We start from the raw sequence: 25,253 nt of genomic DNA, 5'->3' as shown, positions 1-25,253 counted from the left end.
TCTCTATGTGGAGTGTGGCTCTGCGGGTGGAGGTCGGTGCTGGAGGCTCCATTATTCTCTATGTGGAGTGCGGCTCTGCGGGTGGAGGTCGGTGCTGGAGGCTCCATTATTCTCTATGTGGAGTGTGGCTCTGCGGGTGGAGGTCGGTGCTGGAGGCTCCATTATTCTCTATGTGGAGTGCGGCTCTGTGGGTGGAGGTCGGTGCTGGAGGCCCCATTATTCTCTATGTGGAGTGCGGCTCTGCGGGTGGAGGTCGGTGCTGGAGGCCCCATTATTCTCTATGTAGAGTGTGGCTCTGCGGGTGGAGGTCGGTGCTGGAGGCCCCATTATTCTCTATGTAGAGTGCGGCTCTGCGGGTGGAGGTCGGTGCTGGAGGCCCCATTATTCTCTATGTAGAGTGTGGCTCTGCGGGTGGAGGTCGGTGCTGGAGGCCCCATTATTCTCTATGTAGAGTGTGGCTCTGCGGGTGGAGGTCGGTGCTGGAGGCCCCATTATTCTCTATGTAGAGTGTGGCTCTACGATTCGTGACCCCCGTCACGTGACGAGGGGGGCCCACAGAGTCTGAACTGCCCCGGGCCCTGGCTACCCTTAATCCACCCCTGGGGCACCCTTATCATTTTCTTGATTTGAACACTCCTAACTACTTTTTACTGACTTCCTGAAGCACTAAATTGGTTTTGTAACCTCATTGAGCTTTGAACTTCATAGCCAGGTGTATCAAATCATGAGAAAAGGTATTTAAAGTGGCCACTTGCAAGTAGTTCTCCTATTTGATTCTCCTATGAAGAGTGGCATCATGGGCTCCTCAAAACAACTCTCAAATGATCTGAAAACAAAGATTATTCAACATAGCTTTTCAGGGGAAGGATACAAAAGTTGTCTCAGAGATTTATCCTGTCAGTTTCCACTGTGAGGAACATAGTAAGGAAATGGAAGAACACAGGTACAGTTCTTGTTAAGCTCAGAAGTGGCAGGCCAAGAAAAATATCAGAAAGGCAGAGAAGAAGAATGCTGAGAACAGTCAAGGACAATCCACAGACCACCTCCAAAGACCTGCAGCATCATCTTGCTGCAGATGGTGTCACTGTGTATCGGTCAACAATACAGCGCACTTTGCACAAGGAGAAGCTGTATGGGAGAGTGATGCGAAAGAAGCCGTTTCTGCAAGCACGCCACAAACAGAGTCGCCTGAGGTATGCAAAAGCACATTTGGACAAGCCAGTTACATTTTGGAAGAAGGTCCTGTGGACTGATGAAACAAAGATTGAGTTGTTTGGTCATACAAAAAGGTGTTATGCATGGAGGCTAAAAAACACAGCATTCCAAGAAAAACACTTGCTACCCACAGTAAAATTTGGTGGAGGTTCCATCATGCTTTGGGGCTGTGTGGCCAATGCCAGCACCGGGAATCTTGTTAAAGTTGAGGGTCGCATGAATTCAACTCAGTATCAGCAGATTCTTGACAATAATGTGCAAGAATCAGTGACGAAGTTGAAGTTACGCAGGGGATGGATATTTCAGCAAGACAATGGTCCAAAACACCGCTCCAAATCTACTCAGGCATTCATGCAGAGGAATAATTGCAATGTTCTGGAATGGCCATCCCAGTCCCCAGACCTGAATATCACTGAACATCTGTGGGATGATTTGAAGCGGGCTGTCCATGCTCGGCGACCATCAAACTTAACTGAACTGGAATTGTTTTGTAAACAGGAATGGTCACAAATACCTTCATCCAGGATCCAGGAACTCATTAATAGCTACAGGAAGCGACTAGAGGCTGTTATTTTTGCAAAAGGAGGATTTACAAAATATTAATGTCACTTTTATGTTGAGGTGCCCATACTTTTGCACTGGACAAATTTTGTTAAAATGCAGATTGCACATTTTCTGTTAGTACAATAAACCTCATTTGAATCCAGAAATATAACTGAGTCCATCAGTTATTAGATATATGAAACTGAAATATCTGTTGCAAAAACCAAAATTGTTATAAAGAAAAAAGGTTAACATTAATAGTGGTGCCCAAACTTTGACATATGACTGTATATAGCACTGTGTCCTTACAATTGCTCATTTTGCCCTTTTACCCAGCTAATTCTTCTTTTTTCCATTAGGTCTATGACCAGGGCTGCCTACCTACTAAAAAAAAAAAATTCTGGACAACTGGTCTCAAATTCACAGACGGCCTAAAATATGTACTGACATTTGACATGCCCCTAAATACCACGCCACTTGAACACCACATTCCACAAAAAAAACACTCCTCCAAAGACCAGAATTTGAGTTGCTATCTCTGTGCCCCTCAGGGCTTGTTTAACCTTGAAGACCCGACATGAATGGGATCTCTGGGACATCCTTAGGCTGATCGCTGGTGAGCTTTCACATAGATGTGGCGCCCCTGAGGCTCAGTCGCCACAGAGGTACTGCACCTCCTCCTGAGGTGTGGTATCCCACCATCAGGTAAGGTGGAGACTCCTGACCACGCTCCAACACCTGCACCCCACACCACAAAGTAGTGTAGCAAAGCACCTTCGGCGGCTCCCTGCTTGAGTATAGCAAAGCACCCATTGGTGGCTCCCTGCTTGGAACACGAAACGTGCTGGGAGGTGGGTGGAGTTAGTTTACATTACAAGGAGCGGGAAGAGTTTAGGATAAGGGTCAGTTGGTTAGAGAGTTGGAGAGAAGAAGATCCCTGGAGAGAGGGATGGATGGATGGAAGTGCTGCAGCAGATCTCAGTGACCTGGGTCTGCTGGCACGGGAAAGGAAGAGAGAGAGCAACGTAGACTGAAAGCCTGATTTTCCCTAGAAGGAAAGATTAGTACGGAACGTGAGGAGTAAGAGAGAACAGAGGACGTGGGTTAGAAGAGAACCCTTTCTAGAAGTTCTAAGCGCAAGGCCGGGGCCCGGTCCCCGAGGTTGTATGGATACTAATGTCCTGCAGCAGACACCGGAGGAATAGAAGTAGTGACCACTTTATTCCCACACAAGACTTGGGGGCACAACAGCAACTGGAGAGTGAGCCGGGACTTAGTAGCAAGGAGTCCCAGAAGCAGGCTACAGCTATCTGCCGTACAAGTAGAGTTCATAAGAATATCGGACAGGAGGCACTCCAGTGTAACTCAGTACTAGGAGTACTTCACTTAAAGGCGCTATAAGTGGAGACGTTCAGAAAGACACATGTTGGCGGAGTGTTGGAAAGGAGTATTCCATCTGGCCTGGAGGTTGACTGAGTCCCTGACCCGGAGGACACGACACGGAGGCAGGCACCTGTTTGTACAACAGACTGAGTAAAGCTTTGGAACTACATGCCCTGGTGTCCTCCACTTATTCCTGAGCCAACCTGCCCAGCACTGCTGCATCCCTTGCGCCAGACACTACACCATCTACATGTCACTTCACTTACTCTGCCCTGGGACTACAGCCCTGCCTGTGGAGGGCTATAACATCATTACTGCACCACACCATCTGTCCCAGAGGATCTGTCTGCAGCGTCGGCTTACATCTTCATTGCCGAAAACCACAGGTGGCGTCACGAATCACTTATAAACTTTTATTACCATAAGCACACTGAAACAACCCCCTTTTACAATGGGCGCCCAGGGCCACGGGCCGGGTCACAGCTGCCGTGATATCTCCCATTGAAGCTCATCGGGCCCGGTACCAAGTACCCCACAGCCCTGGGTGTGAGGGCGACCCATAGACAACCCCTCCAGCGATCAGGACCAGCGAGCAAACTGGTTTCTAATGTAAACATTGGGTATCCAGGAGCCGCGGCTCTTGGATACCTGCTGTTTACCTTGGAAACCGTCGTACACGCTGGTTTCCAAGGTAAACATCGGGTATCTAAGAGACACGAGGCTCCTGGATACCTGCTGTTTACCTTGGAAACCAGCGTGTACGCCGGTTTCCAAGGTAAACAGCGAGTATCCAAGAGCCACGGCTCCTGGATAACCGATGTTTACATTAGAAACCTGCGTCTAGCGTCGCTTATCGCTGGTCTCTCGCTGCCACATGCAGCGATGCGTGCTGGCCAGCAGGAGATCAGTGATCAAAAAAATGGCCCAAGCCAAACGAGCACGATCAGCGATACCTGGCAGGGGGGCCGGTCGCTGATCCCCGTCACACACAGCGATCTCGCTGGCGAGATCGCTGTGGCATCACAAAATCAGCGATCTCACTAGCGAGATCGCTGTGTGTGACGGGGCCTTAAGGGTCCCGTTTCAAATTGCGACGCACCAGTGATCCCGACAATGATACGACCTGGTAAGGATCGCTGGTGCGTCGCTACATGGTCGATAGTAATTTGCCAAACAGGAAGATCTCTTCAACGACGCAACAATGATACGGCGATTTGTATAACGACCTCGGCGGTCATTGGTACCTTGTCACACAGCAGCTTTTCTGACGACTCACGCCTGCGTCCCTGAGATCTGAGTCGCCAACGAGGTCGCTCGTCGGCATCAAACACAGCGATGCATGCTGGCCAGCAGGACGCCAGCGATCAAAAAAATGGCCTAGGACATTCGAGCACGATCAGCGATATCCAGGGGGGGGGCGGTCACCACTATGTGTCACACCTAGCGAGATCGCTGGCGAGGTCGCTGTTGCGTCACAAAATCAGTGACTTTTCGCGATCCCGCTAACGATCACGTGATGTAAGAAGGGGCTTTAAGGGTATAATAAAGTGAATAGAGCTAGAAAGAGCAAGATCAGAAGGATGCTTACAACACTCGCTCTGGTAGGCCAAGTTGGTCCATATATTACATTTTCAGTATAGCTAGCCACATCTTTCTCTAGTAAAATAAGTTTATCGCAGTTCTTATAATAAATGTATTTTATCTTCACAGTCAACTCATTTAACTGTATCATTTTTAATGGAGACCGATATTTCTACAGTTTTCAGTACAGGCCATATATTGTCATACATTTTTTAGTAAGCACCTGGACACAGTTCTTTCCATGGACCTGGAACTAGGATGCTGGGACGGACCCGGGAACAACTCCACAATTGCGCACTGCACAGATGCTGCCGTGGTCCCTTATGCCGGGGTTGCGTTCACCTGGCTTCAGCACCTCGGCTGACTCTGATCACAAGACAGTCTGAGAAACCTGTGGGCTGTGGGGAGAGATGGTTGGTGCCGGCTGACATGAACGCAGAATCCAGGCTCAGGGGATCGAGCTGAATTAGGGGCGCCTCGTGGACCGCACGTCACCTGAAGCCCCGCACGTCAGAAGAGGAGTGTAGGCATTGCAAATGGTAAGCCTGCGCTTACCACTGATTAGCTCAAGGCCAGGCTGATGCCTCCTGTCCTGCCTCCTCCTATCAGACCAGGCAGCAGCCAGGAATGTATACACACTGGCAGTAGTAAAAAAAAAAATCATGGACAGTGTTTTTGTTTTTTTTAAAGTAAAAAAAAAAAAAATCGAACTATAGTCAGCTCACCCTTCTGTGAAGTCTTCATTAAAGGGGTTGTCCGGGCTTTTCACATAATCTCAGTGCATATCTGGGCTGCAGAATTATGACAATAAGTAATTTACTTTCTGTCACTAGTTTGCACGGTTTTCTAGATATTCTGAACCGAACGTCCAAGGGGGGGTGTTATGGCATTGAAATGAGAACTGGTCGTAACCTCCTACTCTACTCCAAACATGCCCTCTATAGCAACAACCCCACCCTCCATAGCTACAGGCCCTCCCCGTCCACATGAAGCAGCCCTCATCACACAGTAACAAATCCTCCCCGCCGCTCCATTCCGCCCCCTCCCCGCCGCTCCATTCCCCCCCACCACGTCGGTCCGTCTCACCCGGTCTTCACATTGCCGGTGAAAGCTGCAGCACCCCCCCCTTGGACGTTCTGTTCAGATTATGTGAAAAGCCCGGACAACCCCTTTAAGCAGCTGGCACTCAGTACGGTTCCATAGAGCAAACGTACTTGGGAAGAGAGAAAAAAAAAAGAAAAAAAACAGCGAGTAGATCGCAGACTAAAATATAACCTTTAATCCATTAGGTTAAAACATGAATGGCACAGGACTGCTGGGCATGTAGAAAAACACTTCAGAAACAGATGATGCGTTTCGCCATAACAGTCTTCATCAAGATCTGTGGGTTTTTTTTCTGCAAGATACTACAGACAGCAAAGAAAAGCACCTGGTCTTTACAGGCTGTCTATAAATTTATAGACGGTTGGCAATCATGTCTATGACATCACGTGATTAAAAACTGACTAGCTGAATCCTTCAAAGCTCTCTGTAGAAATAGGAGGTCAATTTTCCCTGTATGAGTCATGAGTCACTGCAAAAGTCCCTAGCAGGAGAGGAGGAAGCAGCTGGGTCAGGAGCTGAAAAGGGGAATGATTTATGCCATGAACAGAGACTTCCTGTTTCTAGATAGAGCAGAAAAATGAGAAGAATTTCCTCTCCATTCATGAGCATACGATTTATTATGGTTACAATGCATTTAAATTAAAGGGGTTAAAGGGGCTGTTCAGTCCAAATCAATAAATCTGCAGTCAGTCTGTGTGACTGCAGGCGGCTCACCAATCCCCCCCATCGCACGCACAGTATGAGTCGAGACCGGAGGATATGTACAAGTTATACATACTCCCGGACACAAACCGTCTAGTGGGCGTGGCCTCGCTCCATACGCTTGTATGGAGCGAGGCTGCGCCCTGTCTAGTGATGCGGCCTTCCAGTGGACGTGGCCTACTAGAGGACACGGGCTCACTCCATACAAGTGTGTGAAAAGCAAGCCTGCACCCGCTGGCTGGGAGCATGTAGAACTCATACATATCCTCCAGTCCCAACTCAAAAATGGCGAATCCCCGCAGCGCACAGTGAGCACAGAGTGACTGCGGACTTATCGATTTGGACCGGACAACCCCTTTAAGAACTACTGCTCTTTTGTGTTGTGTCTATAGCTTATCTGCTGCTCCAAGCATCTATTTGGTTACTGAATACAAAAAGAACGCTGTTATCGGATCTTACCATTATTTTCCCTTCCATCCCTACTCTACTTCTTGATATTATACACTCAGTAGGCCAGCAAGAAGCAGGAGGAAGATAGAAGAGGGGACCACTTCAGGATCAGACTACTCGAGGTTTATTTCCAGCCTGTAATAACGGAGACACATAGACTTGTGGTATTTGCGGCAGTTTTTTGAGCCAAATTCTTTAAAATTGTGTAAGCGGGATGATGAAATCAAAAATACTCTTTTTACTTATCTTTTAAGATCAAAAACTCACATGACCCTAATGTTGCTCCTTAGTCTTCAACTGCACAACCGTAGGCATAATTTTACTCCTCTAGGGTACTCGAGTACAAATGCGCAAAATCTGTGTCATTTCCAAAAGTTGCAAATTAGTATTTAAGATGAAACATCTGGAATAGGAAAATCACTCCCACGTTGTCGAACAAACAAGAAATCAGACAAAACCAAGAAAAGTTAAAATTAAAAAAACAGACGTTAAATAATGAAGATGCAAATAAAAAAAAATCACTGTTAAAATCATTTTTACTCCATAAAAAAGGACTAAGGAAAATTATGAATTAGCCCGTAGTTTTGATGGGAAGTGTATACGGACAGTTTCATTCCACCCTGTCCCCTTGTAACGAGGACATGATAAGATGGTGCTTCTTGCATCTGTAGAAGGTTCTGTTTGACCACCTCACCCGCTTACACTGAGCATCACCTACTGCCCATGTCAAGATCTCAGCAAGTGCCCTATAGGCGATCACTTATCTTCAGCGTCAGCCTCTAGTACCCTGGTGCCCACCATAGAAGCTCCTTCTTGGCGCCAACTATGTAGATACATAGAAATAAATACAAGACCACCAATTGTGTAGTAAGACACGCTAATATCATAGTGTAATATAAGATAGTACACTTAATATTATAGAGTTGGTGCCCCCATTTTGGTGTAAACTCAGTGAGAAATGTCCCTGATGGGTATTAACCACTAAAGCAATGTTTATAACACCATAGATTTTATTACATCTCTATACGCTGAGAAAATCCACGGCTTGAATTGACCGATGCTGCGGATTTGACATGAGCAATGTCTCAATTTATGCTGCGGATATTCACCACCAATTGCTTTGCAATATAAAGGATCAAGTCAGTGGTAAACGTGTATCATTTGCGTAGGAATAGTTGTATCAAAATCTGCGTGGATATTACCGCTGTTAATTTGCTGTGTGATTTTCATTGTAGAAATTCTGCAGAAAATACGTTATGTGAATGGACCCACTAATAGTGGCGGGGTCCTAAATCACTTGAATATGACATTGGAGTGATATCAAAAGACCTATCCCTAACATCCCCCCCACACAGTAGTGGGGGAAGAAAAATTTTAGTCAGTCAGGGGTGATACAGAGGGAGGGGTTCAGTTAGCCAGGGGTGATGCAGCAGAGGCATATCTAGGGGTGAGCAGGCGAAGCATGTGCCTCTGGGGGCGTAATTGAGCTGCCTGATGCAATGGTCTGAGTTGTCTCCCCAGCGGCGGCATTTTGCCGCTTCCGGACTGCGAGTCAGCCGTTCTCTGAGCCAGCTGTGAAATTTTCAGCCAGATCAGAGAAGGTGTAGCATACCGGTTCTCAGTGATCAATTGTACTCTCGTCTTTCAGACAGTTCATGAGATCACGCTGCTAACGTTACTCGGCGTTGAAGAGGCACAACCTACAATGGTGGCAAGTGCTCCAGTGGAGCTGAAGATTTATTGATTAATGTAACGGGGATGGGCAATATTTGAGGACACAGTATGGTGAGCAATGAAGGGATGGATGCGGACAAAATGGGCAGGAAAAAGCAAGGGAAATTTGAGGACACAGTATGAGGAGCAAGGGGAGAGAAGAGGGGAATGTATGAGGAAATATTATGAGGGGGCACAGGTGCAGACACAGTATGCCGAGTGGAGGGATGGGTGCAGACAAAGTATGGTGATTGGGGGGATGGGTGCAAACACAGTATGGTGAGTGGGGGGATAGGTACGGACATAGTATGAGGAGTGAGGGGGAAATGTATGCAGACACAATAGAGGGAGCGAGGGTGGTAGGATGGGTTCAGAAACAGTATTGTTAGCAGAAAATGTGTAAAGAGACAGTAGGAGGGGAGGGTTAAATATGTGAGGAGACTATTGATGGGAATAGTGTGAGGAGACAGCATGAGGGGAGAAAAGAGTGAGTGGACACAGAATAGAGACTGAATAGGGTGAGGTAGCATGGGGTGACAGTGTAAGGGTGTAGTCAGGAGGAGACAGTATACTAAGCAGGGGGAGTGTGATGAGGGTGCACAGTAAAGAGAATGGTCCCTATAGGTGGGACACAGTGTGAGAGGACAGTGTGAAGAGGGAGCCTAGTATGGAATATAGTGAGGGGCAATTAATCATTCAGGGCCTCAGCATAGGACAAATATTGTTATCCAGGAGCATTATAATGCCATTGCCATTTTTTAGGGTGTCGTGTGGGGATGTGCTGCACAAGACCAGAGAAGATGGAATTGTTTAGAGACGGGCTGTGGCTCTGAATATTCATCATGGGGTCTGAACAAGATGAAGAAAAGAAAGAGAATGACTCCAATCAGAGACAACGTATTATTATAGTTGTAGCACTGGCGTCCCTGCATGGTTCTTCCCGCTCCCCCCAGCATGTACGCAGAGATGCCACCACCACAACAGCTTTGTTGCTTCCCCTGCTCTGCTTCCCGCCGCAGCATCTATGTTCCAGAGCCAGCGCACAGGTTTCCTGGCAATGCGCTTAGGGTGAGTGCACGATCCCCGTTTTTTTATAGGGGCAGCGCGAACTATGGAAGTGTCCTCAGCCTGTTGCTGAGAATCAGAAGCATAGCCAGGGTTTTGGTTCAGGGTGGGCGAAACTTCTGAGTGAGCCCCTAACCAGGTAACCCCGATTACAACTATGGTGGCGTACCCCAATTGTAGGTATAGGGGAACCTCAGCAGATGACAGTGCTGTTACTAAAAAAAAATAAAAACTTTGTACAAAGACCAACACAGACAATACCGCCATATAGTGACCATATAGTGGTAGATGCCAGTCCTGCAGAACATGTAATAGATTACAGTACAGTTACAGATAGTGCCTTACAGGTGACGTTCTTCCTGGTGCAGCTGTTAACTTTTACCGTCTTTTCCATCTGGCCCAGACCAACACGACAACTTTTTCCAGCCAGGACTTGGCTGCAGAGATTACAACAAAGACACTTTTCCTGCATCGTCCTGAGCTATTCCCAATCTGCACAAACTCCTCATCCTGCTGATACCCCAATACTGAGTCGCTGCTGCCATATGTGTCCCTATTACTGCACCTACTGTGTGGTACTGCGTGTCATCTAAATGGCAAAACAACCCTCTAGAATATAGTAATGCCGTGTGCAAGTGCCCCAGAAAACAGTGCCCACATTTTGTCCCTTAGAAAGTAATAATGCCCTCTGTATGCCCCTTTGACCGTCACAGTAACCCTAGTTCCCCTTTAACAATAAGTACCCACTTAACATTTAATAATGGCCCGACTCCCCCCCCGTACAGCTCCTCTCTATACAATGTGATGCTCTTTTGTACATAGTATAATCACTCCAGTATAATGTTCCAGTATTAAATATACAAATTAAATTTATTAGCTCAATCAGAGAAATACATAGAAAAAAATACAATTGATTATAGATAAAATTCATTCCAGGTCACTATTTTACCAAAATTGGGGTCTATACCAACAAAAGCCTGACCTGACGAAGGGACGAAACGCACGTTGGGGCGCTTGGGGAGACCACATTCTGCAGACCACCACCCATGTAAGTGCTCATTCATTTACTATATCCTGTATTATGCCATCTGTTGGACATGTTTAATACTGTGGCAATATTAAGGGATAGTATCTAAGCACTGTGTACATGGGCTGTAGGTCAGGCTTTTGTTGGTATAAACCCCAATTTTGGTAAAACCTGATGGGTTTTTTGTGATACTATATTATAATCACTGTATAGAAAAATATTCAGGATTTAGAGTCCTCAGTAGTTGATACCTTTTAATGGCTAACTGAAAAGATGGTAACACATTGCAAGCTTTCCAGACTACTCAGGTCTCTTCATCAGGCTAGACTATTACAAAATCTTCAGGTTTTTTATTAGTCTAGGCCTGATGAAGAGACCTGAGTAGTCTCGAAAGCTTGCAATTTAAAACAAATTAGTTAGGTGGAGGGCACCATCAACAATAAATTTATTTTATAAACAATACGGTAATCAACCTGAGACAAGTCAAAACTGGATAGCTAAACAAGAGAAAAGAGAAAAATCAAATAGCCAGGGACTACCCTTATAAAAAAGATGAGGTAATTTTATTTAGAGTGTACAAAAAAACAAACCAAAACACACTATAAACAGCTAAAAACAAAGTAACCGTGAGGCTCCATTGAACAAACAATATATATCATATCCAATATTGCACAGTATCCACAGTATAAGCAACCAAGAATGTGAAAATAGACAAAACTGGACTTGAGAATGATACAAATACCAAAGATACAGACCAGGTTAATGATCAGCAGTGCACCCAAAACACACAAGGCGCTGTATACAGAGACCTATTAAAAAATGTTATCTCTGGTATCTGTCTATTAACACATACATGTGATGTAAGGAGAGGGGGAGAAAGGTATAACCCCTGCCAAGAGCATGCAAAAAAACACAATGGTTATAGAGTGGATTCACATAATGGTGACACCATCACATACCTAACAGAGATGCCCATAGCTCAAGACCAGGTAACAAGTATGAATTGTCAAAGGAGCCTTATGAAAAACCCGACGCATGTCTCTCCCTCTCCTTACATCACATGTATGTGTGAATAGACAGATACCAGAGTTAACATTTCTTATTAGGTCTCTGTATACACCTCCTTGTGTGTTTTGGGTGCTGATCATTAACCTGGTCTGTATTTGATATCTTTGGTATTTGTATCATTCTCAAGTCCAGTTTTGTCTATTTTCACATTCTTGGTTGCTTACACTGTGGATACTGTGCAATATTGGGTATGATATGATATATATTGTTTGTTCAATGGAGCCTCACGGAGCCTTACTTTGTTTTTAGCTGTTTATAGTGTGTTTTGGTTTGTTTTTTTGTACACTCTAAATAAAATTACCTCATCTTTTTTATAAGGGTAGACTCTGGCTATTTGACTTGTCTCTTTTCTCTTGTTTAGCTATCCCAAAAGCTTGAAATTTGTTACTATCTTTTCTGCCATTAAAAGGTATCAACCATTGAGGACTCTCAATTCCAAATATTATTCTATCTACTGGCTAACACAGTACAAAGATATATATCTTTCCTGCATCCTCACTGTATAGTACCTCCACACAGTATGAGACCCCTTAGTAGCCCCCAAACTGTTTGATGGCTCCAACACTGTACAAAGACCCCATATTATCTCCCACACTGTATGATGGCCCCATAAATAGTCCTCAATATAGTATAATGCACTCACCATGGGCCTCCATCTAGTATAAAGCACCCCATAGGCCTCGAAATTGTATAATGCACTCCCCATAGGAAGACTCTATATAGTATAATGCACCACCATAACAAAAATATAATCAATATTCACATCTTCTCCTCATTCCCCCGCTGCTCCTAGCACCCGCTAATCTCAGGAATGTGTCTACCATGTAATTACATCATCGCGCCCGTTTTTAGTGTCTGCGTTTGGAACATCAGACGCTGAGAGGGAAATGATGGGAGAGGGAGCGTTACGCTCCCTGTATCATCAGTGCTTTCAACTGTATTGGCATCCAGCCTATACAGTTGAACTTGCGATGACGGATGGTGAGCCAAGTGCTGTCGCCGAGTCCCCCCTTCCTGATTCATGGGCCCCACGGCAGGCAGTTGGCAGTGCAGGGAGATCGAGTCTCTCTGCTTTGCTTCAGAGTGAAACTGTATGGGCTTACAGAGCTTGGGGTACATAGAAGAGTTTGAGTCCCGTCATCACATTCCATTCAACCAGCAGGCAGTAAAGACTGAACACTTGCCTCAAAGACTGCAAGAGCTGATGGCTGGAAACAGGGTCAAGTTCCTCAAAATGGAGGGTCAACATCGCTGGTATGTGGTGGGTGTGATCAGAGAAGGAAGGGAGCAAACTGAACCCTTCTTGAGAAATAAACGGGATGGGAAAAGCTCCTCAAGGTGGCTTGAGATGGAGCTACCACCCAGAGAGATCATACTGTCCTTGGGGTTCCCAGTCTTCTAAGTGAGAGCAGGCAATTGTGCAGGTGACACAGGGGGTTGTCGCACATTTCTACATGTCTGGGGCTCTGGCAGTACCTGAATCCGGGTCATGTACAGCCCAGGTTGGAATCAGGCTCCAGGAAGCAAGTGGAGGCATTCCCCCCCCAGCCTCCCGAGGAAGGCGAAGAAGTGAACACCTGAAAAGGATTACTGGATTAACCTCCTTATAACTTTTTCCTAGATTTGGACTTTCAGCAACGCGTTTATATATGCTCAAAAAAAAAATTCTGGATTCAATTAGTCATCCATACAGTTTAACATGCTTTGTTTAGAATTACGGTGGGCTAAAATTTTTAAAAACCGCTTAGCCTGGTACAGTTTACAAACTATGGTGATGGTGCGCCCAGAAACAAAGAGGGATACGTTAGAGAAGATTTTGAAATTGTTAGAGGGGAGTTTGGGAGGCCGAGCTTCTGTGGCCCAGCTTCGGTTTCTATTCTTTAATCGCCCCCAAAAGGAATGAGAGTCTCTGATGCAGTACTCTTATATCTTGCAAGAAATGTTGAATGAGCTACAGTAACTAGACCCAGGGGCTATGGGGGCGTTCCAAGAAATAGACCGCTTGCTCCGGGATCAATTCATCACCGGGTTAACAAATAGACTTCTCCGAGACAAACTGATGGAGATGGCCCGGACTGCACTGGAATTATCTTTCTGGCAGATTTATCAAGCCACAGTGGAAAGGGAGCAGGAGTCCGCCCTGATGCCCGAGGGGTCAGTGAACAGTACCCAGCTGGAGGGAAACCAGTCGTCAGTGTCAGGTGGGGAAAGGCTGGTAAGTGTGGTACATGCTCTGCGTGCCGAGTTGAAGGAGCTGAAACTAGAAATGTCTAAACTTAGAGCTGGGCCGGCCTCTACCCCTGCCAGGGGACCATCTGCCATACCCCCTGGAATGGTGGAACAGCAGGTGGTGAAATCGCCCTCCCAGAATGAGTCCCGTCCTCGTCCACGAGGTGCAGGCACCTGCTGGAAGTGTGGATGCCGGGGACACCTCTTGTTATTGCCGGACGCCTGCAGCCCCAGAGGCCCCATTGCCAGCTTTAATATCCCAGCCGCTGCCAAGAGAGGGCAAGCAGCCCCACCCCCACAAAGCCCTCAATGGGATGAACAAGATTTGTTTGCATGCAGTCCAGTGATGGAAGTACAGTTTAAAGGGCGGAAGATGAGATGCTTAGTTGACACGGGATCCGAATGTACTATAATGCCTTTAGAAATGTATGAGAGGTACTTCAGTTAACTAGTGGTTCCGGAAGATGGCCGATACGACTTACAGCCGCTAATAATGGCCAACTGTCAGTTAAGGGAATCATGTGGATGCAGCTAAAATGTTTGGTCAAAAGCTGGACAGAAAGGGATAGTGCTGGTGGATAACCCCCTAGAAGAGGAATGGAGGTGACGCTCGGAATGAATATGCTGCGAGATTTGAACCATCAGGTGTATGCCAGTGAGGGACCCCGATACTGGACCCGTGCTACGAGCCACCGGCCCACACAGAGAATGTTACACACACAGAGAATATTACACCGTCTAATGCTGAGCTGCGACTTGCTGAAAAGTGCATTCCCAGGTGGCCGGGCGGGCCTTGTCCGAGTGCCATCGCGGACCCCGATCCTGCTGGCACCAAGACATGAGAAACTCTTAATGCTGCCGGTGGGAGCTGCACAGAGACTGAATGGGCTTGAAGTGCTGCTCAAGCCAGCCCAAGAGAAGTCCTCATTGGCCAAGGTACACGTGGCCCGGTCTCTGGCGATTGTGAAGAATGGACGGGTACTGGTCTGATGCATCAATGATTTAGATGAGGCTGTTACAATTCCCGCTGGGATCATTCTGTCTGAACTGTTTGTGCCAGCAGAGAAGGCAGGATTTGAACTGTGCCCAGATCAACAGTCATCCTAGACATTGGCGGTCAAGGTAGGCCGGACTGAACCTCCTACCGAAGAATGGAATGGTCGTGTGATCATGGGATAGATGGGAGTGGATCAGGAGAAACAGACCTCGTGCAGTTGGAGTAGTTGGAGAGAGTTTTGTTGGAGCATCAGGAGACCTTTTCGTGACATGGGGAGGACTTCTGATGTGCCGGATTGAGCATGACAACCCCACGGGGGATACTCCTCCCATTAGTGAAAGATACCATCAAATCCCTCCAGCGCTCTATCAAGAGGTGAAGAGGATGGTGGCCAGTATGCTGGACAATCAAGTGATCCGAGAGAGCCAGAGTCCCTGGGCGGCTCCTGTAGTCTTGGTCCGGAAGAAGGATGAGACCCTCCGAATTTGTGTGGACTATCGAACATTGAACGCCCACACAGTATGGGACGTATATCCTTTACACCGTATTGAAGAATCCGTCGGCACTGGGTCAAGTATTTCTCGACGTTGGATTTGGCAAGTGGTTACTGGCAGGTCCCTATGGCCGAAAAAGATTGGGCCAAGATGGCATTTGTCTTGCCAATGGGGCTCTATAAGGTCAACCGGATGCCCTTTGGCCTTGCTACGGCCCCAGGCACCTTCCAACGTCTGATGGAACATTGCTTAGGTGATCTGAATTTTGAATCAGTCCTGATATATCTAGATGACATCATGGTGTTCGGGGCCTCATTTGAAGATCATCTTGAGAAGCTGTGTCAAGTTTTCCGGCGGCTCAGTAGCTACAGCCTGGAAAAAGCCAAAAAAACTCAACTGTTCCAGAGCCAGATTGAGTATTTGGGGCACCTGGTGACCCCGGACGGGGTGCTACCTGTGGCCAGTAAGATTAAGGCGGTACAGGAGTGGCCGCCTCCTCACAACCTGCGAGAAGTGCCGGCCTTCCTGTGCTTAGCGAGATACTATCGGCGATTTGTGCCCAAATTCTCACAAGTGGTGGGTCCCCTGAACAAACTTTTAAGAGGGACAGGTCTGGGTCCTTGAAACTGCCCCATTCAGTGGGGGCCCCAGCAGGAAAAGGCGTTTGATGAAGTGAAAACTGCCCTAACGAGTGCCCCGTTGTTAGCGTATGCCCGTTTTGACACCCCTTTTCTGTTGTACACAGATGGTAGTCTTCATGGATTGGGGACGGTACTAGCACAGGTGCAAGATGGCCGCGAGCGAGTGATTGCCTATGGCAGCAGGTCTTCAAGAGACTCCGAGCGAAAATCCAGCTAACTACAGCTTATTTCGGCTGGAATTGCTTGCTCTGGTGTGGGCGATGACAGAACGCTTTGCCGAGTACCTAACAGGGCCTGAGGTGCTAGTCATAGAATCATAGAATCATAGAATCGTAGAGTTGGAAGGGACCTCCTGGGCCATCTGGTCCAACCCCCTGCTCAAAGCAGGATTCGCTAAATCATCCCAGTTAGATGTCTGTCCAGCCTCTGTTTGAAGACTTCCATTGAAGGAGAACTCACCACTTCTCGTGGCAGCCTGTTCCACTCATTGATCACTCTAACTGTCAAAAAGTTTTTTCTAATATCTAATCTGTGTCTCCTCCCATTCAGCTTCATCCCATTGCTTCTAGTCTTTCCTTGTGCAAATGAGAATAAAGTTGATCCTTCTACAATGTGACAGCCCTTTAGATATTTGTAGACCGCTATTAAGTCTCCTCTCAGTCTTCTCTTTTGCAAACTAAACATTCCCAAATCCTGCAACCTTTCCTCATAAGACAGGGTTTGCAGACCGGTCACCATTCTGGTCGCTCTTTTCTGAACTTGCTCCAGTTTGTTGATGTCTTTTTTAAAATGTGGTGCCCAAAATTGGACACAATATTCCAGATGAGGTCTGACCAAAGAGGAGTAGAGGGAAATAATTACTTCACGTGATCTAGACTGTATGCTTCTGTTAATACATCCTAGAATTGCATTTGCCTTTTTTGCTGCTGCATCACACTGTTGACTCATATTCAGTCTGTGATCTATTAGTATACCCAAGTCTTTTTCACATGTGCTGTCACTTAGCCCTATTCCTCCCATTCTATATATGCTTTTTTCATTTTTATTGCCCAGATGTAGTACTTTGCATTTCTCCCTGTTAAAAACCATTCTGTTAGTTGCTGCCCACTTCTCCAGTTTATTTAAATCTTTTTGAATCCTCTCTCTCTCTTCTCTAGTATTAGCTATCCCTCCTAGCTTTGTGTCATCAGCAAATTTAATCAGTTTACCCTCAATTCCTTCATCTAAATCGTTGATAAAGATGTTGAACAATACAGGGCCCAGGACAGAGCCCTGTGGTACCCCACTTGAGACATTCTTCCAACTGGATGTGCAGCCATTTACGACCACTCTTTGGGTCCGATCACTAAGCCAGTTATGAATCCACCTAACAGTTGCCTTGTCCATTCCATACTTAGTCATTTTTTCAATAAGGATTGTATGAGAGACTTTGTCAAATGCTTTGCTGAAGTCAAGATATACTATATCTACAGCATTTCCTTGATCCACCCAATCAGTAATACCATCATAGAAGGAAATTAAATTAGTCTGACATGACTTATTAGTTACAAACCCATGCTGACTCTGTTTAATCACTTCATTCTTATCCAGGTATTGACATACATGTTGTTTAATAATTTGTTCAAAGATCTTTCATGGTATAGAAGTCAGACTCACCGGCCTATAGTTGCCTGGGTCCACCTTCTTCCCCTTTTTGAAGATAGGAACAACATTTGCTCTTCTCCAGTCTTCTGGCACTTCTCCTGTTCTCCAAGAATTTTCAAAGATTATGGAGAGGGGTTCAAAAATTTCTTCTGCTATCTCCTTCAGTACTCTGGGGTGTAATTCATCTGGACCTGGAGACTTGAATACATTTAGGTTAGCTAAGTGTTTCCTCACTATCTTTCTGTTTATAGATATCCTGGATTCTTCTTTTCCCTTAATAGGACAGTGAATAACAGTTGATGTTACATTTCCTTTCTGAGAGAAAACAGATGCAAAATAGGAATTTAAAAGTTCAGCCTTCTCAACATCCTGTCTTACCATTTCATCATTTTCATCCTGTAAAAATCCTATAGCATCTTTGACTTTTGTTTTACTTTTGACATATCCCCAAAATCCTTTATTATTGCTTTTGACATCTCTTGCAAGCCTCAATTCATTTTCAGCTTTAGATAATCTGATTTGTGCCTTGCAGGTTCTGCAGACAGCATTATATTCTTCTTTAGATATGCCTCCTTCTTTCCATTTTATAAACATTTTTTGCTTCCTTTTTAGCATGTGCTTAAGTTCTGTGTTCATCCATCCTGGTTTCCTTAAATGCTTCCTATTCTTCACTCTTTTCGGAATTGTTAACAACTGTGCTTTGAGAATTTCATTTTTCAAGATTTCCCATCCTTCCTGGACATTTTTTTCTTTAAGGATATCCAGCCATTGGATCCCTCCAATTCTCTTTCTGAATCCCTTAAAATCTGCCTTTCTGAAATCTAACCTTGACGTCTGAGTCTTCACAGGTCTTCCGCCTCTAGTTATCCAAAATTCTAAAATAGCATGGTCGCTACCTCCTAGGGTCCCAGCCACTTTTACCTCCTCAACCATTTCCTCCCTGTTTATAAGGATTAGATCCAAGGTAGCAGTTCCCCTTGTTTTCTCCTTTACCTTTTGGAAGATAAAGTTGTCAGCAAGAGAGGATAAGAATTTCCTTGACCTGTTAGTTTTGCCTGAGAGAGATTCCCAACAAATGTCTGGATAGTTGAAATCTCCCATGACAACTATGTCAAATTTTTTGGAGAACTTGGCCATTTGATGCATAAAGAGTTCATCCATATCTTCAGCTTGCACAGGCGGCCTGTAGTAAATGCCTACAATGGTGTCCTTTCCATTGTTCTGTCCTTGTATTCTTACCCAAACAGTTTCCACAGAACTCCCAGTCTCTGAAGCTTCAATCTCTGTGCAGATATACGCATTTCTAACATACAATGCGACACCCCCTCCTCGTTTATCAAGTCTGTTTCTTGCAAATAAGTTGTATCCTTCTAGTCTTGTATTCCAATCATGTGTATTGTCCCACCAAGTTTCAGTGATTCCAATGACATCATATTTCTTTTCCTGTGTTAGTAGTTCCAATTCTCCTTGTTTGTTGCCCATGCTTTGTGCATTAGTATAGAAACATTTTAGTTTGTGATTGGTTTCTCTTTCTCCAATATTTTTTTTAATTAGATTCTTTCGTCTTTGTTCTTCCTTTCCACTTCTAATAGCAGAGTTCTCAGTAGCATTTGTCAGGTGTATGGCTTTTTCTGGTCTTTTGCTTCCCTTCCCATGTTGTTCTAGTTTAAAGCTCTCCTTACAAGTGTAGCAAGGCGACTTCCAAATACCTGCTTTCCAGTCTTCGTAAGGTGCACCCCATCTCTAGCAAGTAGTCCATCGTATAAGTAGTTCACTCCGTGATCCAGAAATCCAAATCGTTGCTGACGGCACCATCGACGTAGCCAGTTGTTCACCTGCAGAATCTTATTCCACCTCCTTGTTCCATGGCCATCCACTGGGAGGATGGAAGAGAAGACCACCTGCGCTCCCAGTTCTTTCACTTTCTTGCCTAAGTCTTCAAAGTCTCTGCAGATGGTTTCCAGGTCGTTTCTTGCGGTGTCATTTGTCCCCACATGTAGTAGCAGGAATGGGTAGTCATCTGTAGGTCTGAAGAGTCCTGATATCCTGTCAGACACATCTTTAATTTTTGCACCTGGAAGACAGCACATTTCTCTTGAAGTTATATCCGGTCTGCAGATAGCGGCCTCTGTTCCTCTCAACAGGGAATCCCCCATGACCACCACTCTCCGTTTCTTCTTCACAACATTTTTCTTTCTCCATCCAGGAGGACTCTGAAGGCGTACAAGGTTGATGTTTGTTGGCAAAGTCTTATCCTGATGTATTTCTTCATCGTTTTCCTGCGTGAGAGCCTGGTACTGGTTTCTGAGCAGTATGGGTGCTGACTGCCTCCTGATCCTCCTGCTTCTCTGGGTCACATGTCTCCATTCCTCTGTTTCTTCAGGTGCACTTCGAATTTCTTCTCTTTCTGTAACATGAAGAGATAATTCTGCTCTGTCCAAGAACTCTTCACCTTCCTTAATGATCTTCAACGTAGCTAACCTCTCTTCGAGATTTTGCAACTTTTCCTCCAACAGGGTCACAAGCTTGCATTTGTGGCATGTGAAGTTTGGCTTTTCCACTGGTAAATCTGTGAACATGTAGCAAGAAATGCAGCTCACCAAATGGCTCCTGGCCTCTTCCATCTTGAGATTTCTTAAAAAGATGAAAGATGAGCCAAAATTCTCCGATTTCCTCTTTTCAGCTGCAACGGCCAAAACCCAGTGATCGTTGAGCTCGCGGAGACTCTTCACTTATCCCAGAAGGCACTGGGAATATGCAAATGATCTCCTCAAGACTCTTCCCCTGGTTTCTCCGATTTCCTCTTTTCAGCTGCAACGGCCAAAACCCAGTGATCGTTGAGCTCGCGGAGACTCTTCACTTATCCCAGAAGGCACTGGGAATATGCAAATGATCTCCTCAAGACTCTTCCCCTGGTTTCTCCGATTTCCTCTTTTCAGCTGCAACGGCCAAAACCCAGTGATCGTTGAGCTCGCGGAGACTCTTCACTTATCCCAGAAGGCACTGGGAATATGCAAATGATCTCCTCAAGACTCTTCCCCTGGTTTCTCCGATTTCCTCTTTTCAGCTGCAACGGCCAAAACCCAGTGATCGTTGAGCTCGCGGAGACTCTTCACTTATCCCAGAAGGCACTGGGAATATGCAAATGATCTCCTCAAGACTCTTCCCCTGGTTTCTGACAGATAACAACCCGCTGGCTCTCTTAGAGAATGCAAAACTGGGAGCGTTGGAGCAGTGGTGGGTCGCCTGCCTTGCCAAGTTCAATTATCGCATTAAATTCCGCTCTGGCCGAGAAAACAGAAATGCAGATGCTTTGTCAAGGGTACCCCTTGGGCACTCGGGGGAAGATGCTGATGATCAACTTGAGGACACTGAAACTCCGGCCTTGGGGCAGGTACCTATCTTCTGAAGTGTAGTACACTTAAGTGGGATGGCCACCGGCATGTCCTGTGGCTTGGGTAAAATGCCCTAAGATTAGGCAAAAGTCCAGGATGAGTGCCTGGACAGTGCACTTGTGCGCCGTTGGATACAAAACAAGGTCTGGCCCAGTGGAGAGGACAAGGTTCAACTGTCCACGGAAGGAGTGAAACTACTGCGACAGTTGGATAAGTTGTGTGTGGAACAGGGCCTTTTGTATCGTAAGGTGTACCTACCATCTGAACTGCAGCGCTGGTACCAACTGATAATCGTTGTGTGGATGGGTTCAGTGGTTGCTCGCGAGGCACATGAGAAGGGGGCTCACTTTGGAAGTGAAAAGACACTTCCATGGTTGCAGCGAGTCCTCTATTGCCCTGAGTTGGGAGGGATGGTGGCAGATGCATGTTGGCAGTGTCGGGTCTGTGGGCTCAGCAAAAGCTCTGAGCAGAGGGCTCCCACACAGTCTATTAAGACTTCCGCTCCGTTAGAGCTACTCATGATTGACTACGTTTTGATAGGGTACTCTACGTCTGTGTACTCCTATTGCCTGGTAATGACAGATCACTTTACCAAGTATGCTGTAGCGGTGCCGACAAGGGATCAAACGGCAAAATCAGCGGCTGAGACCGTTTGTCGAAATTTTCTCCAAATGTTTGGGTGTCCGCAGAGAATACACTCGGATCAGGGGGCATGCTTCCAAGGACCGCTGATGAAGGAGCTGCACTATCTGTATGGTATCGAACAGTTGACAACAACGCCTTATTACCCTCAGCGTAACGAGGCATGTGAACGCTTTAATTGGACCCTGTTGCAGATGTTGAGGACATTAGAGAGTCAACAGCAGGTAGGCTGGCCTGAGTACCTCCCCGAATTAATGTGGGCCTACAATAATAGAGTGCACAGCACTACTGGCTATTCACCACATATGTTGATGTTTGGGAGGTCCAGCAGGGACATTGAGGATTTGAGCATGCCGGATCCCTCCTCCAATCTCCCTCAGACAGCATCTGAATGGGTACGAGAGTACCGGTGGTGATTGAGGGTGGTGCATCAGGTGGTGGGTGATTGCCTTCATCAGATTGCCCATAGGGACACGCGACCCATTCAAAGAGCTGTTTTCTCCGGGGGATAAAGTGTTGGTGAGAGCCAAAAGTTGAGTGACCGGTGGGAGGCGACACCGTACTTGATAAAAAAAAACAGGTGATCCCTGAGATTCCAGTCTACGAGGTTGAGTCAGTGGGGACAGGGGGGGGGCAACCCATAATCTGCCCCGAAACATGCTACAATGGTGCTGGTTTGAAGATTCAGCTCCCATTCCCACAGAGCCAGAGGCCGCCTCACAAGGGATGGGTACTCCTAGTGATCTTGAATTTGATGGTGTACCTTCTCCCGCATCTGCTTACTTGCCCCCTGTGACCAATCTGTCCCCGTGTGACAAGAGTGTTGAGAATGTGGTGAATCCTGCTGAGGAGAGGGCATCAAGCCAGCTGTTTGGTCCTGACGCTCTGCCACAGGGAGCCATGCTGCAGGAGGAGACCACCTCATTCGTGCCCCCTGGCAACACCACAAAAGAGGCTTCCGCTCTCTCTGGGGCTGCACATGTTGGAGCAGGCCTCAGGAGAACTACCCGATCTATGGCAGGAATACCACCCCAGTGATATGCTCAGGATGACTGAGTTTGGGATGCCAACCTCTAGTGGTTTGGCATGTAAGAGGGTGAACTGTGATTATACCAGGAGAGCACTAGGACCCTGTGGTGTTTGCCTGCTGCAGCTAAGAGCAGGTGTTGCGAATGCCCAGAAACTGTGTGTGCTGGGGGTGGGGCCTAGTGTCTGCTGTCTAGAGCTGTAAGGAAAGCTTGAGTAAGAGGAGAGACTGCCCTGAGAGACAATGTGTGTGTGGAGCAGCTTGTGAGAAGAAAAGAGATTGGATGCTGTAAGAGACTATTTACTGCCAACGTGTGTGGAGGGTGTTAACTCCTTCATCTTGGGAGCCTGAGGCTTTGCTGTGGAACAGAGACAGAGTGTTCCTGAGAGCTGTGTGACTGTGGCGCTCTGTGGAGAGACCCTGTTGTGGTGAGCTGAGAAGCAATATTGGACATATTTTATACAGAACCAGGTGGATTCTAGGATTATTCGGGAGGACTACAGGAGGAGAGACAGCATCTTGAGGCTACAAAACTATAAGTCCCCGGCGTTTGGGCTCAGCATCCGCCAACAAGACAAGGAACCTTGTGTTGCTACAACTGATTGGCGCCGAAGATTTGGGACTGGCTGCAGCGGATGCAATCTATATGCCTGAGAGGAGACACACCTCAGGTTAACGGTACCATAGTCATAGATACTTGGTTATTCCTAGTTAAATCCCTTAAGAACCTTGTATTATATTTTTATGTATTGTTATTGTAAGATTGTGTAGGTTATACTTAGTGTGCCATCCAGGGGTCCCTTGATATCACTTCATTCCATTACACCTGTTCTCCGAGTACCTAAATTGACCTTTTGACAGGTAAATTTATTTTAAATCCCAGTGTAATACACTTTTTCAGGGAACCCTGGATTGGCATAGTGATTTCAGTTCCGGCTGAGAGAGTGTACTGTATTAGGGTATTTCAATCTGTTTCCTCCACATACTAAGTTCTACTTTATCTGCTGTTTGAGTAAAGACAGTTCTGGGATCTTATTCGGACCTCTGGTCATTACAACTGCAGACTTCTGAATTCTCACAGTGTGCATTGCACGCTGTTAAGATTCTCTGGTGCCAGCAGTGAGAGTGGGAGGTGACGAAACCACAAGTATGCGATTTGCACATTCCAACTAGACATGTGTGGCCTCATTCAAAAATGAATTGAGAGAAGCCGGACGCATTTAGTTGGAATGTGGCCAGAAGTATACAAATCGCACACTTGAGCTTATGTAAGGGAGTGAGAGATGATGTTTTCCTTGCTTCCCTTCCTCAGATTGTCCCTCCTATGTTATTGTGTATATATATATATATTGCTAAGTGATAAGGTTTATGATAAACGTCTGCAGTACTACTACATAGAAATATGTATTATCGCTCGTCTTTAATAGTATTGCCACATGTATGTGTTACAATTGTGTAGAAAGCTGTAGCATATTGCCTTTTGTTTCTGAATTATATTATTGCATAATATAGTGTGTCTGTTGTGTATGTGCAGTTAGTGCATCCTTTTGAGGACCTTAGAGGAGGGCACTTTAGTATATAGTTACATAGTCATGGGCAAGTGTAGTTCTGTTATGGGCCACTAGATGGGGGCATACAAGTGGGCTCTATAGGTATAGCTGATTGGACGTTCATAGAGGGTTAAGTGTAGGAGGGGCTGTTGGGTAGTAAGCGGGGACCTTGTAGGAAGTTAGGTCAGGCGGGCCAAGGTGCCCTAGTGTCCACATGGGCTATAGGCCCAGACAGCTTGGCAGCCATGCAACGCTCAAGTGCTGCAGCCAACATTACCCACGGCCACTGTGTGTCATAGCAGTGGGTCAGTACAGAAACGGAAAGATGTGGCGACTTGTCGCCTGGGCCGATGCTTTTATGGCAGGAGTCGGCTGGACAGCTGAAGTGAAGGAAGCTGGAGCTTCGACAAGTTCTGTACAGACGGGCTGGATGCTTTACCAGATGCAACCAAACCTGGTGGCTGATGATTTAGAATCTGGAGCAAAACAGGCAGAAGGAATTGTCATCATGGTGAGGTTAGCCCAGGAAGGAACTGGGGAGCAGTCTAGGACGGTCCGGTCTGGGCATGTACTGCACAGAAGTGACAGCCAGAAAGGGAAAGGTGAGGAAACAAGCAAATGTCACAATGTACCAACTGTGGATGTAACGTTTGAAGTACTCAGTAAAGAAAGTGTTAAAATTAGTTTGGACTGTGTCTCCATTGATGGGGGTCACCTGAGAGAGGGATCGTCGTTGCCTGGGAAGTGCCCAGAGGAAGCTGAATGAGGGACTGGACCTCGATA

This window comes from Dendrobates tinctorius, unplaced genomic scaffold (genome assembly GCF_039654945.1).
Source record: "Dendrobates tinctorius isolate UK_male_01 unplaced genomic scaffold, ASM3965494v1 ptg000032l, whole genome shotgun sequence".
NCBI lineage: Eukaryota > Metazoa > Chordata > Amphibia > Anura > Dendrobatidae > Dendrobates > Dendrobates tinctorius.
Note: the sequence above shows the minus strand (reverse complement) of the source record.